This window comes from Triticum aestivum, chromosome 3B, assembly GCF_018294505.1.
Source record: "Triticum aestivum cultivar Chinese Spring chromosome 3B, IWGSC CS RefSeq v2.1, whole genome shotgun sequence".
Classification (NCBI taxonomy): domain Eukaryota; kingdom Viridiplantae; phylum Streptophyta; class Magnoliopsida; order Poales; family Poaceae; genus Triticum; species Triticum aestivum.
In genome coordinates, this window is record NC_057801.1 from 216,806,377 (window position 1) to 216,819,665 (window position 13,289).

The window sequence follows — 13,289 nt, forward strand, 5'->3', positions numbered from 1 at the left end:
GCATCCGCTCCACCTTTTTTATCCGTCCCTGGGGTCATAATAGAGCATGATAAAAATGTCTCCCGCAGGACATGCCAACTAAAGCCTGGATGGACAGAGCGTGGCTATAACTTACCGGGCTTGCAGAATGGGATAATTGGTACCCATGGTCCTCGGCGGAGCCCGGCCATGATTTGCCGGACTTAAAGAGCACCTTCCAGATATCCTCGTGGGAGGAATCATAGAGCTCCCGGAGGGTTTGGTGCTCAGTTGGGTCGTACTCCCACAAATGGCAGGCTCGGCGCTGGCAAGGGAGAACCAGGAGAACTAACATCACCTGGACTATGTCGACGAGCATGAGGTCCTTGTCGACCATACTCTAAACGCGCGTCTAGAGCCGTGACAGGTCATCGGGCGAGCACCAGTGCGGGCCCTTCTTGGGCCAGGACGTGAGCCGTAGTGGGGCTCCGGATCTGAACTCAGGAGCTGCGACCCACTTTTTGCAGCATGGTTCGGTGATATAGAACCACTGCTGCTGCCACTGCTTGACGGAGTCGTTGAAGGCACCCGTCGGCCAAACGACCTTGGGCATCTTGCTCACCATGGCGCCGCCACACTCGGCGTGCTCGCCACTCACCACCTTGGGCTTCACATTGAAGAACTTTAGCCACAGGCCGAAGTGAGGCGAAATCCGGAGAAAAGCCTCGCACACGACGATGAACATCGAGATATTGAGGAAAGACTTGGGGGAAAGATCATGAAAATCAATCCCATAGTAATACATGACTCCGCGAACAAATGGATGAAGGACAAAATGAGGAAGAAACACGACACTCTCGTGGGGCTCCAGAGTAGGGACGATCTGTCCCGCCGGTGGAAGGCGATGGCCGGTCTTCTTGGCCAGGTACCCGGCCTCTCGGAGCCTCTTGATATCCTTCTCTTGGACGGTAGAGGCGATCCATTTGCCTCCTGCTCCGGATCCGGACATCTTCGAAAAACCCTCTCTTCGATGGGGAGGAGGAATGCTTGGGCGCTAGAGCTCGAATAGAGGGGAATGGATTAGCGAAAGGAGGAGGCGTGGGTAACGAGGAAGAGGCCTTATCTCTTCATGTAGACGGTGAAAGCTTTTTTGCACCTCCCCACTTGTCTGGTGGAACCCGCTTGTTCCCTATTCGTCGCGATTAGCGGTGCAGTTAGATTACCCATGCCCGTATTGATGAGAATCCCACAATAAGGGGACACGATCTCTGTTGTGGCAAAACATGCAGAAGAAACTGCCTCGCAATTTGCGGTATGGCTGGTTGTGGGAAAACGGTTTGAATAATAACAAGACCTTAATGACATGTCATGTTGTCTAAAAAGTTGTCAGCAGATTGCATTTGTGAAATATTGTTCTCTCTACGGTGGTATGTGAAGATCATTTTGCGGATCCAGACACGGTTGAAGTGTTTGATAATTACTTTGGAGTATTCGGAGAAGGAACCCGCCTTGCAATGCCGAAGACAAGACTGCGCGCCGGACTCATCGTCATTGAAGCCTGGTTCAGGGGCTACCGAGGGAGTCCTGGATTACGGGGTATCCGGACAGCCGGACTATGTACATCGTCCGGACTATTGAAGCGTGAAGATACAAGACTCAAGACTTCGGCCCGTGTCCGGATGGGACTCTCCTTTGCGTGGAGGACAAGCTTGGTGATCCGGATGTTATATTTCCTTCCTTGTAACTGACTCCATGTAAACCCTAGCCCTCTCCGGTGTCTATATAAACTGGAGAGGTTGGTCCTGAGAAGGCCGATCACAATTACAATCATACCATCATAGGCTAGCTTATAGGGTTTAGCCTCTACGATCTCGTGGTAGATCTACTCTTTTACTACTCATATCTTCAATATTAATCAAGCAGGAAGTAGGGTTTTACCTCCATCGAGATGGGCCGAACCTGGGTAAACATTGTGTCCCTTGCTTCCTGTTACCATCAGCCTGGACGCATAAATCGGGACCCCCTACCCGAGATCCGCTGGTTTTGACACCGACAGTATTCCCGAGAGACAAAGTGATAGAGATCTATATTGGGGTCTGGACTTTAGAAGAGAGAGGGGTGTTAATGTTCTCATGTGGTGGTGTTTGGGGGAGAGAACGACTTCTGTGTGTGGGGGGCGACGAGGGGGGGGGGCTTCAGATAAAGAGTGCGGTGACTATATTTGAGGGACTTTAGCGTATTTGAGATATACATGGTCAATAGTGTGTGCACTCATGGTTGATCAATTTGTTTCATAGATTGGACTATGAGATAACGATACTTTTGAACAAGCGTGATATACCTTGATGTATCAGAATTACAAACCTAAGATCGGAATTTTGGAATTCGACTGCATCATTAGCTTTTGTAATTCATTTATACAGAGGAACATTTTTTAAGCCGGGATTTTGTGATTTCAAATTCATATATCAAACCTAGAGATATACACATGCGGGCATGTTCAAACTTTATAATCATCCACTTTACTCATACACATACACATTTTTGCTTTTGTCATCATATTTAGGATAAACACATTTGGAATTTCATTTGAATTGGACCATATGATGGTATTTGCTTGTAGTAGCTCAATGATCCATATTTGAATTGAATGGACAATATAAGTTTCGAGTTGGACACATTGATTTTCGAAACTTGCACTTTTTTTGTGTGCAAAACAAACAAATTCTCGACCATGATATCATAGTCATCCGTACAAGAGCAGAATATAATTTCAGGCGCCAAAAGCTTTTAAACTTCCCGCTCACATTGAAATATCTAGCGCCCGAAAGTTTAGCCCTGCGATATTCCTGTTTTACACCTGCCACATGAACGGAAAAGGGCTGCTTTGGTAACTCCATTCCTTTCCCCTCTTTGCCCCCAACGTTCTTCCCCAAGCCCCTCCCCTTCGCCTCCCCGACCACCCCCCAACCATGGCAAGCCGCCGAATCTAGTCCTCCGCCATAGCGGTGGACCTCACACCCTGCCGGATCTACCTTCCGCACCTTGGAACCCCCAGTTCCAACTCACCACTTCACCGGAGCCGCTTTAGCGACTGGCTTGTCCACCGCTCCAGATCTCCATGACCGCCATCATGGTCAACTGCACCGGATCTGCTTAACTGGCGTCCTCGTCCACCATAGTGTAGGCCCTTCACTGACTCCCTCGTCCGCCCCTTCGATGGCCCTTCATACAAGCCCTCGTCCGCAGCAACAGATCCGCCTCACCGAAAGCACTGTACAATGCGCCCGTCGAAGCCTTCGTCCACTGCACCGGACCCGCTCCACGAACGCCATTTTCAACTCCACCAGCCGTGCTTTACCGATGCTGCAGCCTCATCAGGTTAATTCGATTTGTACTCCTTTGGTTTTTCTCTTTATCGTGCAACTGTTCACTTACCACATATGAGCTTTCTTGTATGTCGACAGGCACCGCAACCGTAGCACCGGAGCCGCTTTAGTGATGGCAACAACCGGCCCAAAATCAACTGCAGCATGAGCACCATCAACGATCCTTAGCTATCAAGTATGACAACGATACCCATACGCCATCGAGAATCAGGTACAATTATCCAATGGCCGGCGCCTACGTTCACTTTCTTAGCATAAGCACCGCACCTTTGAATTTCTTCAGGGCATCATTCAGTTTTTCATGAGACGCTTATTCTTCTTGCACCTGTAGGGACATACTTCCGGCAGTGAACATGTTACATGTGCTAAATTACATACCAGTGCACATATAGTTAATATGCTTTAGTTTTGTCCTAAGTATTACTATACTTTCTAGATATCATTGCCTACTATTTTACTTCTTGAATGCTATATTTATGATAATGGTGTTGTTCTGATGCCACCTGTTGGTTCCATCAGACTGCTTAATGTTCTTTATGCTTAATTACACATCAGCAAACTAGCATGTGGTTCCACTGCTTTTTGTTCGTTTTACCCTACATTTTCTGATGCTAGATATTACATCACTGCTCTGAGCCTCTGTTCATTACTTGTTTGTGTGTTCTTGATCTTCCCAAGTTGCATGACTAATTTGATGCTTCTATTAATTATGGAGCTGCCAACCCCATCATGCAAAATATTTGTTCTTTTGGGGCTGGCACCTCAAACAAGCATAAAAATAGAGGGAAGCAGATATATTGTCATGTATGCAATCAATTCAGACCAGTGTGTGCGATTAAAATTAATTTTGCCTAAATAGAGGGTGCAGAATAAACTACAAAAACTAGATTTGCAACCACGGGATGCTGATGATATCTTCAAAGAACTTTGCAACAGCAGCGAGGCTTCACAGCAACATATGGTAGGCCAGTGTGTTTTAGTACATGTGAAATGTAATGCGAGTGAGCTGCTTTCTTGGCTTATTTTCCATTTACATGTGAAAATGAACTAGGGAGCTAGCAAAAACTAGGGAGCTAGGGAGCTAGCAAAAAATAACTGGATGGTACTGGCGGATGTCGTTTATTTGCCATTTACATCCCTAGTTTCATCTTACCATTTTAATTTCTTTTCGGCTAATGCTGCTTCGAACCATTTAAGTATAGCTTGACATGCTCGGCAATAATTCGTATGTCGCTTACCATGTAAGCTTACTGCCTGGATCATGCGATAACTATCTCTTACTTATGTCCAGCGGAAACCTTTCAGGATGCCGTTCACACTAGGACACAATGTACAACCCTGGAATCTATTTGTGGAAGCAATGCGCCATCCATGTTACCAGATGGTAGCAGTTCAGAGGAAACACCGCCAGAGAGCAGTCTGAGCATAGATATTATTGTTCTTGAGGCTCTACTAGAGGCAGGAAGAGATGGTGTGGCTGCCATGAATGAGGTAATCTTTATCTTGAGGATGGAAATTATGGAGTTAGTGACACGCATTATGCAAGCAACCCAAGAATTGGAGGAAGTAAGAATGTTGCATTTGAAGATGGAGGAGGTCCTGTTGTTTCTGCTATCTGAAGCCCAAGGTAATCCCGGTTCTTTTTAGATACCAGTTGAAATTATCATTAGATTATTGTACTTGCATGTTGTGTCATGTCTCTGAATGGATTATGTTGTAAGACCCCCAATGTTGTCCATGTGTTGTAATGATCCGAATTTTTTAGGCGAGGTAATCCTCTGTACTTGTATGACTGACATAAGGTGAACTGTTTTTCGTGTGAGCATATTGTATTGGATGTAATAACTGTTTGACTCAAAGTGTATCCAACCAACTGAATTCGAAGATCACGACATTTCTAAATCATAATCATATATAAAGGTGGAATAAATCTTTGTTGTTGTTTTGAAGAAATAAATAAAAAAAGGAGAATTATCCGTGGATATTCGTAATAGAATACAAATTGGATTTGAATTTAGTTTGCCAGGGCCCAGGGCAAATGTGAATGCTAATTCTCCCAAGTTTTGAATGAAGCGGCTAAACACCCACTATAATTTGTGGGCTGCCCAAAGCAAGTGTTTGTGAGATGGAAATTATTGTCTACCCCTGACACTTGACATCCTTCTAGACCGGATTTACACTGATGTCAATAGGGTTAGACTAGTAACTTCAATCACACGTGACACGACGGCCTCTGAGCCCATTCAGACACGGTGGGCACCAAACGTGGGCGGCAAAACACATTTGATTCAAGCTCGTCCGAAAGACATGTGTCTCTTCCTCCATTTCCCCATTCATACACGGTGGGCGGCAAAACAAACTCTCCTCATCTGAAATCGATGTAGGCTAATATTTTAAATAGGGGCAGATGTGTAACTTCCCTCAGACGTGACACAACCGCCCTACCTGTCAGCCCCGTTCATACATCATGGGCGGCAAAACACCCTCTCCTCACCCAAAATAGTTACTGGAAAATATTTGGGAGATGCGAGATTATTGTCCTACCCCAACGGACGCGATGTCCGAAATTTTAAACGGGGGATAAGTTCATAAGTTTCCCACATTTCAGAGAAGCGCGTCCCAAAGTTTGAGATCCCCCCTACCCTCCATTTCCCCATTCATACACTATTGATGCCATGATAACCTCCCCACTGTGGCCAGCCTCCTCCGTCCGCCAACCCATCCTCCACCTTGCCGGAGCCGCTACCCCTACCCCGTCATCCACTTCAAGAGGAGGACGTCTCTCATCCATGACGCTGGACCAGGATCCTTTCACCGCGTCCTCTCGCTTCATCAGCGTCATTGTCCACCTTGTTGTTTCCGCTCCTACGACCGCCTCGTCCACGGCAACAAGATTTATCCCCCGGCTCGGCCGTTTGTCGTCTAAAGTCTTCTTCCCCGCTGCCGACAGCCATCGCACCCGTAGCACCCTCAACGTATTAGCAGAGGCTTACACGGCGTCGCAAGAGAGGTGGTACTCTTCCATATGTTCTTAAGATATTGATCTACCCGGAAAATAGATCGTAATTTGTTTACTGTACTTTTCTTGTCCGTACCAAATCGTAGTGACTAGTTGAAAGCAAAGATTGGTTGCGAAGTAGCTTTGTCTGGTTTGCACCTTCAGATCCGCCATGGCACGGGCACTATACTCATAAAGCTTATGGTTTCCCCCCTTTATATTCACTACCATCATCTTAGGTGCTTTGTGTCGTGCTAGCACTGCTCCTCAAGACCTCAACCCAAAGCTTACGTGTTTAAATACGAATCTGATAGGATGCTCATATCACTGAAACAGAGAATGTTTAATTGGTCACCTAATGTTCCTATATTCGTTTTGAAAATCCCACTGGTCCAGCTAGTTCCACTTTCCTGATTATTCTCTTGATGCTTAGGGTTTTCCCCTTTTATCTACTCTACTATGATCGGCATAGGTGCTTTCTGTCGTACTAGCATTACTCCACCCTTCAAGCTAAACAACACAACACTCAAAATTTGAAAGCTTAGTTGTTCAAATATGATTGTGATATGATACTGATATTAGTTAACAAACACATTTAATTGTTTAGCTAAAGGTCCCACTTGAGTTTCCAAATGCATGTCGCGACATATAGAGAGACAGCAGAATTGCATTTCTTTGTCACTTGTTGACTGTACTTTCTTGTCCATACCAAATCTTAGTTGTTATTTCAAAGCAAACATCGGTCTCTAACTACACTTTGCGTGGTTTGCAGCTTCAGGTCTGCCATCCCACTGCCACGGTCAACACTGTACTCATCATGCTTATGGTTTCCCCATTTTGTGATGACCACGATCAACCTACGTGGTTCGTGTCGTAATAGCACTGCTCCACCCATCGAGCTAAACAAGCTTTGGTGTACAAATTCATATATCATATTATGCTGATATTAGTAAAACTGAGAGATTTTTAATTGGTCAGCTAAATGTTCCTACTTTAGTTTTGAAATGCATGTGAGCCACATATGGAGAGACCGGAAAGAAGAGTATTTCTCTGTGCGATCTGGTTCATCATGGGTGGCCAACCAACATTGTATTGAAAGACTTGTAATATCTTCAATCTGCTTGCTCTTCTGCTCTTCTTTAAGATGATCCTCTTCTTTTGCGGTCGACTGGTCAGGTCGAGTTGTTCTCCCTTAGTATATTTTGAATCTGTCGGGTCAGGTCGACTTGTTATTCTTTACTATATGCTAAAGTTGTCATCTGTGAAGTGTCATCACTTATGGAGCTCTCATATTTTGAGTAGTAGGCCACATTATGTTAATGCACACACCAAATTACAGCATGCATGGCATCTCTTAAAAGAATTGCAGAGATAACACAAAGGGGTTCACAGGGAGGCAGTATTGGATTAGAATCACTTCTGCATTACAAAGAAAATCTCACTTGTTTTTATGTTTTCATGCATGTCAGATATTGAACATTATCAAAATGAATATGAGAATGGGCGCACAAGAGGAATATTGCGGAACAATCCAGTGGTTAACAAACTTGGCATGGTGGAGGATGGCCTATCTTATTCACCCATCAAGGTGCTTGCTCTAACTTGGCAAGGTTATATTGGTCGCACATATTTTGCATCTGACCTCTTGAATTACTTCTACTTTGTTACACCATCTGCTTAGTTTAAGCATCATATATGAGTATATGTCATACCTATCCATTTTCTGTACCTATTACATGTGTCGTCATACTATGTTTTTCTAGTCAATTATTGTTCTTTCGTAATAGATGTCCAAAAGGAAGAGGGTGAGTGCAGATCCTAAAGGAGTACAAACTAGGTATTTGGAAAAGGTAGTGATACCTGTTAAATCAGATAGATCAGCAGCCACAGAAAACACAGGCTCAACTGTACCACACTTTACCCCTACTCCAGTGGCCAAACCCCTATTAGAACTGCTGAGAGCCCAGCGTCAGGTACTGTCTATGATATCAATTCAAAATTTGAACTCCTAAATTTCTACATCTGCCTTACCTTCTCTCTTGTATTAAAACTAATTTCAGATGAATCTCCTTGCTCAAAGGATCATACCATCTCACAACAATACTGGGCTCTGCATTGCTCTTGTCAGTACCTCTCTCCCTTTTGCCTTGTAACACTATACTAATTAATTGCTATTTGATTATGTATCATTAGTCTGCACCTGAGCTTCATTATCCTATGTTTCTTCCAATATTATTTGATCTATATTTACTCTTTGCAAAATGTAGAATAATGGCAATGCTTATAAAGAATTTTCTTTGGGGAATTTATTGAATTATCCTTCCATCAACATGGAGAAGGGCTTTGTCTAGCCTGTGTTAACATGTAATGTAAGTTCATCCTTCTCAAGCCTTCACACTTTGTTCTAGTATAGATTTGGATAGGCATCATTTGCTCCACTGTTGTTTGCTTTGTTGTTTACATCTGATTGGATGTTTGCAACAACTACCAGTTTCAAATTGTAGTTGTAAAAACATGTTCCTTATGCAGAACAAATCCATTTATTTGCTTATATAATTGTGAAACATGTTACTGTCTCCTTGTTTCTCTTTCACAGTCGTATCGCTTATGCCAGGCAGAACTTTAGGGAAGATAGTGAGCCAAACCATCTTGAGGGCAGCGAGATGACCCCAAGGTCCTGTCTTAATGAAGACAGTGAGTTGAAGCTACTCACCAGCAGGTGTGAGACAACCTCTGTGCAGTCGCTGCCTCAATCAGTTCGACTTCTTCAGTCTCAACTTAAAGCGGAAAGGCTTGCTTCAGCTCAGCTCTGACTTGAAGTCAAAGATGTAATGAAGATGTCAAAGGACGGCCTTGCGCACCATCATGCCATACAGCTACGGGTGATGCATCTATCGTTGACACAACTAAGGTCTAATCAGCTTGTTCGGTTGTTTGGGGGGCCGATCTGGCCAGGCCTAGTGCCTTCTGAAGTGCTCTCAGTTTTGTATATTCTTTTGTCGGCGCATTTATTTGCGCTGTGGCGAACTTTGATACCCAGTGGATGTAATATGTGTAATAGCTGTGATAGCCTAGTGTAAGTTTGGTGCTTATTTATTTACTTGTTGTCTTGTTTATTTGTTTGCTTGTAGTCAGTGCAGTTCTTTTTCCGCAGTTTGCTAGTGGCCGTAATAACCTACTTTTTAAAACTAGGCCACAATAACCGTGGGCTACATATTTACTGTAGTGACACTGGGCCTCCTACAGGCCGTAGAAACAATGGGCCTTCTACGAGCCGTATCATCAATGGGCCTTATACGGGCCGTATGATCGATTGGCCAAACATGGGCCAATAATAGACCGCATTATGACCGTAAATAGGCTAGAGTTGGAATCATCCGTTCATGGACCGACCATAACGGGTCGTTGTTAATAGGCCGTATTTGATGACGCTATGAAAACGGCCCAACGTATTAATTGGCCACAAACGGGCCGACTGTAACCACGGGCTGAATTTGGCCCACAAGCAGAAAATGGCAGTAACAGGCCGTAGTTAGCCGAATGCTGGAAATGAGCCCACACTACTAGGGAAAAGCCTAGCAGCAGCGTGGGTTTTGGGCCTCTCAGTAGCGTGGGTACCGACTCTACTAATAAGGCGCTACAGCTAACGTATAGCAGTAGCGCCTGTTGTCCCACGCTACTGCTATACATGAATAGATGTAGCGCTCTTTAGAAAAGGGCGCTACTGATATTATCTGCAGCGCTGTTTACAGGGAAGCGCTACTGGTAAGGCGGCGCTACTGCTAAATTTCCCCCCCTTGCTACTACTAGTTTTATTAGTTTTTTTCCTGCATATTTGTTTTATATTTGTTTTGTATTTGAATAGGCTTTATACAATAATCTTTAGCATATCATACACATACAAATGTAATCTTAGCATATACATACAATTAGTCTCATCAAATCATGTCATCATCATAATCATCATCCAACACAAAGTGGTCTCTCGTCATCAATCTCGAAAATAGCGATACAAGTCTCGATTACTTGCAAATACATCGTCATCCATCTAAACAATGATATACGTGAGAAGAGCCATCACTTTGAGAACATGAGTTCGTATCCCTCTCTCGCATTAGCGTGAACCTAAACTAACTACTGCCTGTCGATCGGAAACCGGAAACCGGTACACCTGGGCCTAACACTCCGGCCACTTGTCGTATATATATACTCCTGGCGTAGCACTTCTTCGCCATCTATGATCTATGCACCTGCATCGTCACATGAGTCGATGATATGCAACATATATAGTTGAGCAACAGAAGGAGACAGACTTGGCAAAAATAGAAACAACATATCATAAGCATAAATAACAAAGTTCATCGTACCCAAAATGCCCTAACTAGAGTGATTTTCGCTAGTCAAGGAGGAGGACGGTTTAATTACATCACAAATAAAGTTTCACCGTGCATAACTCAAAGTTTTGTCATACAAAAAGTATGGACTAAACAGACACATTGTCATATATCGACAATCACTCCACCATGTCGTGCCATCCATCCATGTCAGGGAGATAGTCCTCGAGCTTAGTGAAAGGCTTCATGTCGAGACGCTGAGAGGCTGTCCATGTTCGGACGTCTTCCCGCAACATTTGTCCTTCTCCGTAGAACATCCCTATTTTTCCGATGACCTCCTTCATGATGATTTGGGCAAGTTCGCGCTGGATGTTATAGAACTCAGCTCGAAGTCGATGATCCTCGATATCTCCTATGTCCTTTGCCCATTGCAGAATATGGGCATCGCCAGATCTAGGTGACATGTGAAGGTTCTGGTGATCCCGTCTGTACTCCAGCATGTGGTGTAGGACATAGAATCCATCATTAAGAGAATCGTTCGATTGCTGGATGCAGCAGAAGTCGGTCTTATGGTTGGTGGCGGCCCTGCCTTCCCTTCTCTTCTTGTCCCTAACCTCTCCACCCCTTGCTTGGTAGTAAAACATAGCACTGTCGAGAACATCTTTGATGTGGGTGTAATCCTTTTTGTGAATGTTCTTCGATGAGTCCAAGTAAAGAGCGTGGGAGAATCGGGGGTAGAGGATGATGAGGACGGCGCGCCCGCCGCTTCGCAAAATAAGTACACCTCAAATTAATTAGCCTCCACCGTGCAAATGAATTATTGAAATCGAAGGAAGGATAGCAGCGCGGATGACTTACACGGGATGATAAGGCACGAGAATCGCCTCCTTGTCCTTATTGGCGAGCATGAAACTGACGATGTAATCCCTCGTGTATTCACGCTGCTGTGCACAGACTCCCAAGAAGCCCTCGTGCATGTAGTACGGGTCAGCGACATGGATATGACGTATCTGCTCAACCCCAATGATGTAGTTCATGTGCAAGGCATAAAGGTGGAAAAACGTAAAATCCAGCTTCTTCACGTGAAACATATCGAATATGTAACGAATCGGAGGAAGAACTTATCCGCGGGGAAGCTGTCGACGTACGACATTTGCCGCGGAACGTTAACCACATAGAGTGGGTATCCTGGATCTTTCGAGGCGATGAGGCCTTTCTCTACCCGCAGCACATCATCATGAAGTCTCCTTAGATCGCTGAATCTTGCCCGTAGCACTGTTGCAGGTAGGATTGGTTGACCGGGGATATGCCATTTATCCCATCGGGGATATCTATACGGTCCTGAAGCTGAGGCTGCTGAGGCGGCTGGATCATAGAATTAGCTTTTTTGCCTTTCCACGCTCTCTTCCTAGACTTCTTTACTACCGGAAGGTTGTCAATAATACATTGAGACGGTAATTCAGGCACTGACTCATGACGCTCAAACCCTAAGGAGGCGCCAGTAGACATACTGTTCAGCGCCATCGTCATCCTCATCCTCATCCATGGCGACGTCATCAGTGACTAATGGAGCCTCCTCCTTACCCCGTCCGCTATCACCCAACCCGACACCCGACGCTAATTGGGTAGGTGGGGTGTTGATGTTCATACCTTGCTGAGGCTGCGTGCTCGTGGGTGTGCTCCCGGCCACCTCCAGACGAAGCGGACTCTTTGGCGACAAAAGGAGCCACCCATTGCAACAATCACCAAGCCGCCGCGGGGTCTCGTCGTCATCCCCCACTAGTATTAGAGGAGGCAAATTCTCGTGGCCCGGTTTGACACTGGCCACGGAAACCTTGAATATGTTCGGGGGGATCGGCCGGCTGTGGAACAATGGTTCCTTTGGCTCCATTATCATCGCCTTCCCCACGTCCACCTTCTGTTCACCGATGGTGTACAATATGGTGCACAGGGTTTCGTCGGCCTACAAAGAAAAGTCTGCGACGTGAGACATCCGAAAGGCAACGAAAACGGGAGATTATACATTTATATTGAAGGGGGCCGGTGTGACAGATACCGTGAGGGCGTCGAGCTCAGCCAAAGACGAGGCACCACCAAGCACATCCGGTGCGGGAGTCAGTGCGGGAGCAGGTGCGGGAGCCGGTGCGGGAGCAGGTGCGGGAGCCAGTGCGGGAGCAGGTGCAGGAGCCGGTGCGGGAGCAGGTGCGGGAGCCGGTGCGGGAGCAGGTGCTCCCAAGAAGTCAGCAAGGGGAAAGTCCTCTGCATTTTTTTTGGATTTTGCCTTGTCCAAGTGAAAACGCCCGTCACCAAGGAAGTAGACAAATCTGCAACCACCTGTTTTGCGGCAGCTACCGCTGTTGCGACTGTCTAAGATGATTTCTTCTCAACCACAATCTCAACCTTCTTGTCGATGTTTTCTTAAGTTAACCTCCGTGTTTCCTTTCTCTCCTCCGTGGTCTCACGGTAGTACTTCTTCCACGTGGCGCCGTCTCCGACACCGTGCACGCGTCCATACGACGGTTGAGTATCCACCGGTTGTCATTTCAATATGTTCAACGCCCGGTTGAATGGTGTGTCGCACTTGGGCCTCGCCAATGCCTCAGACGGCGA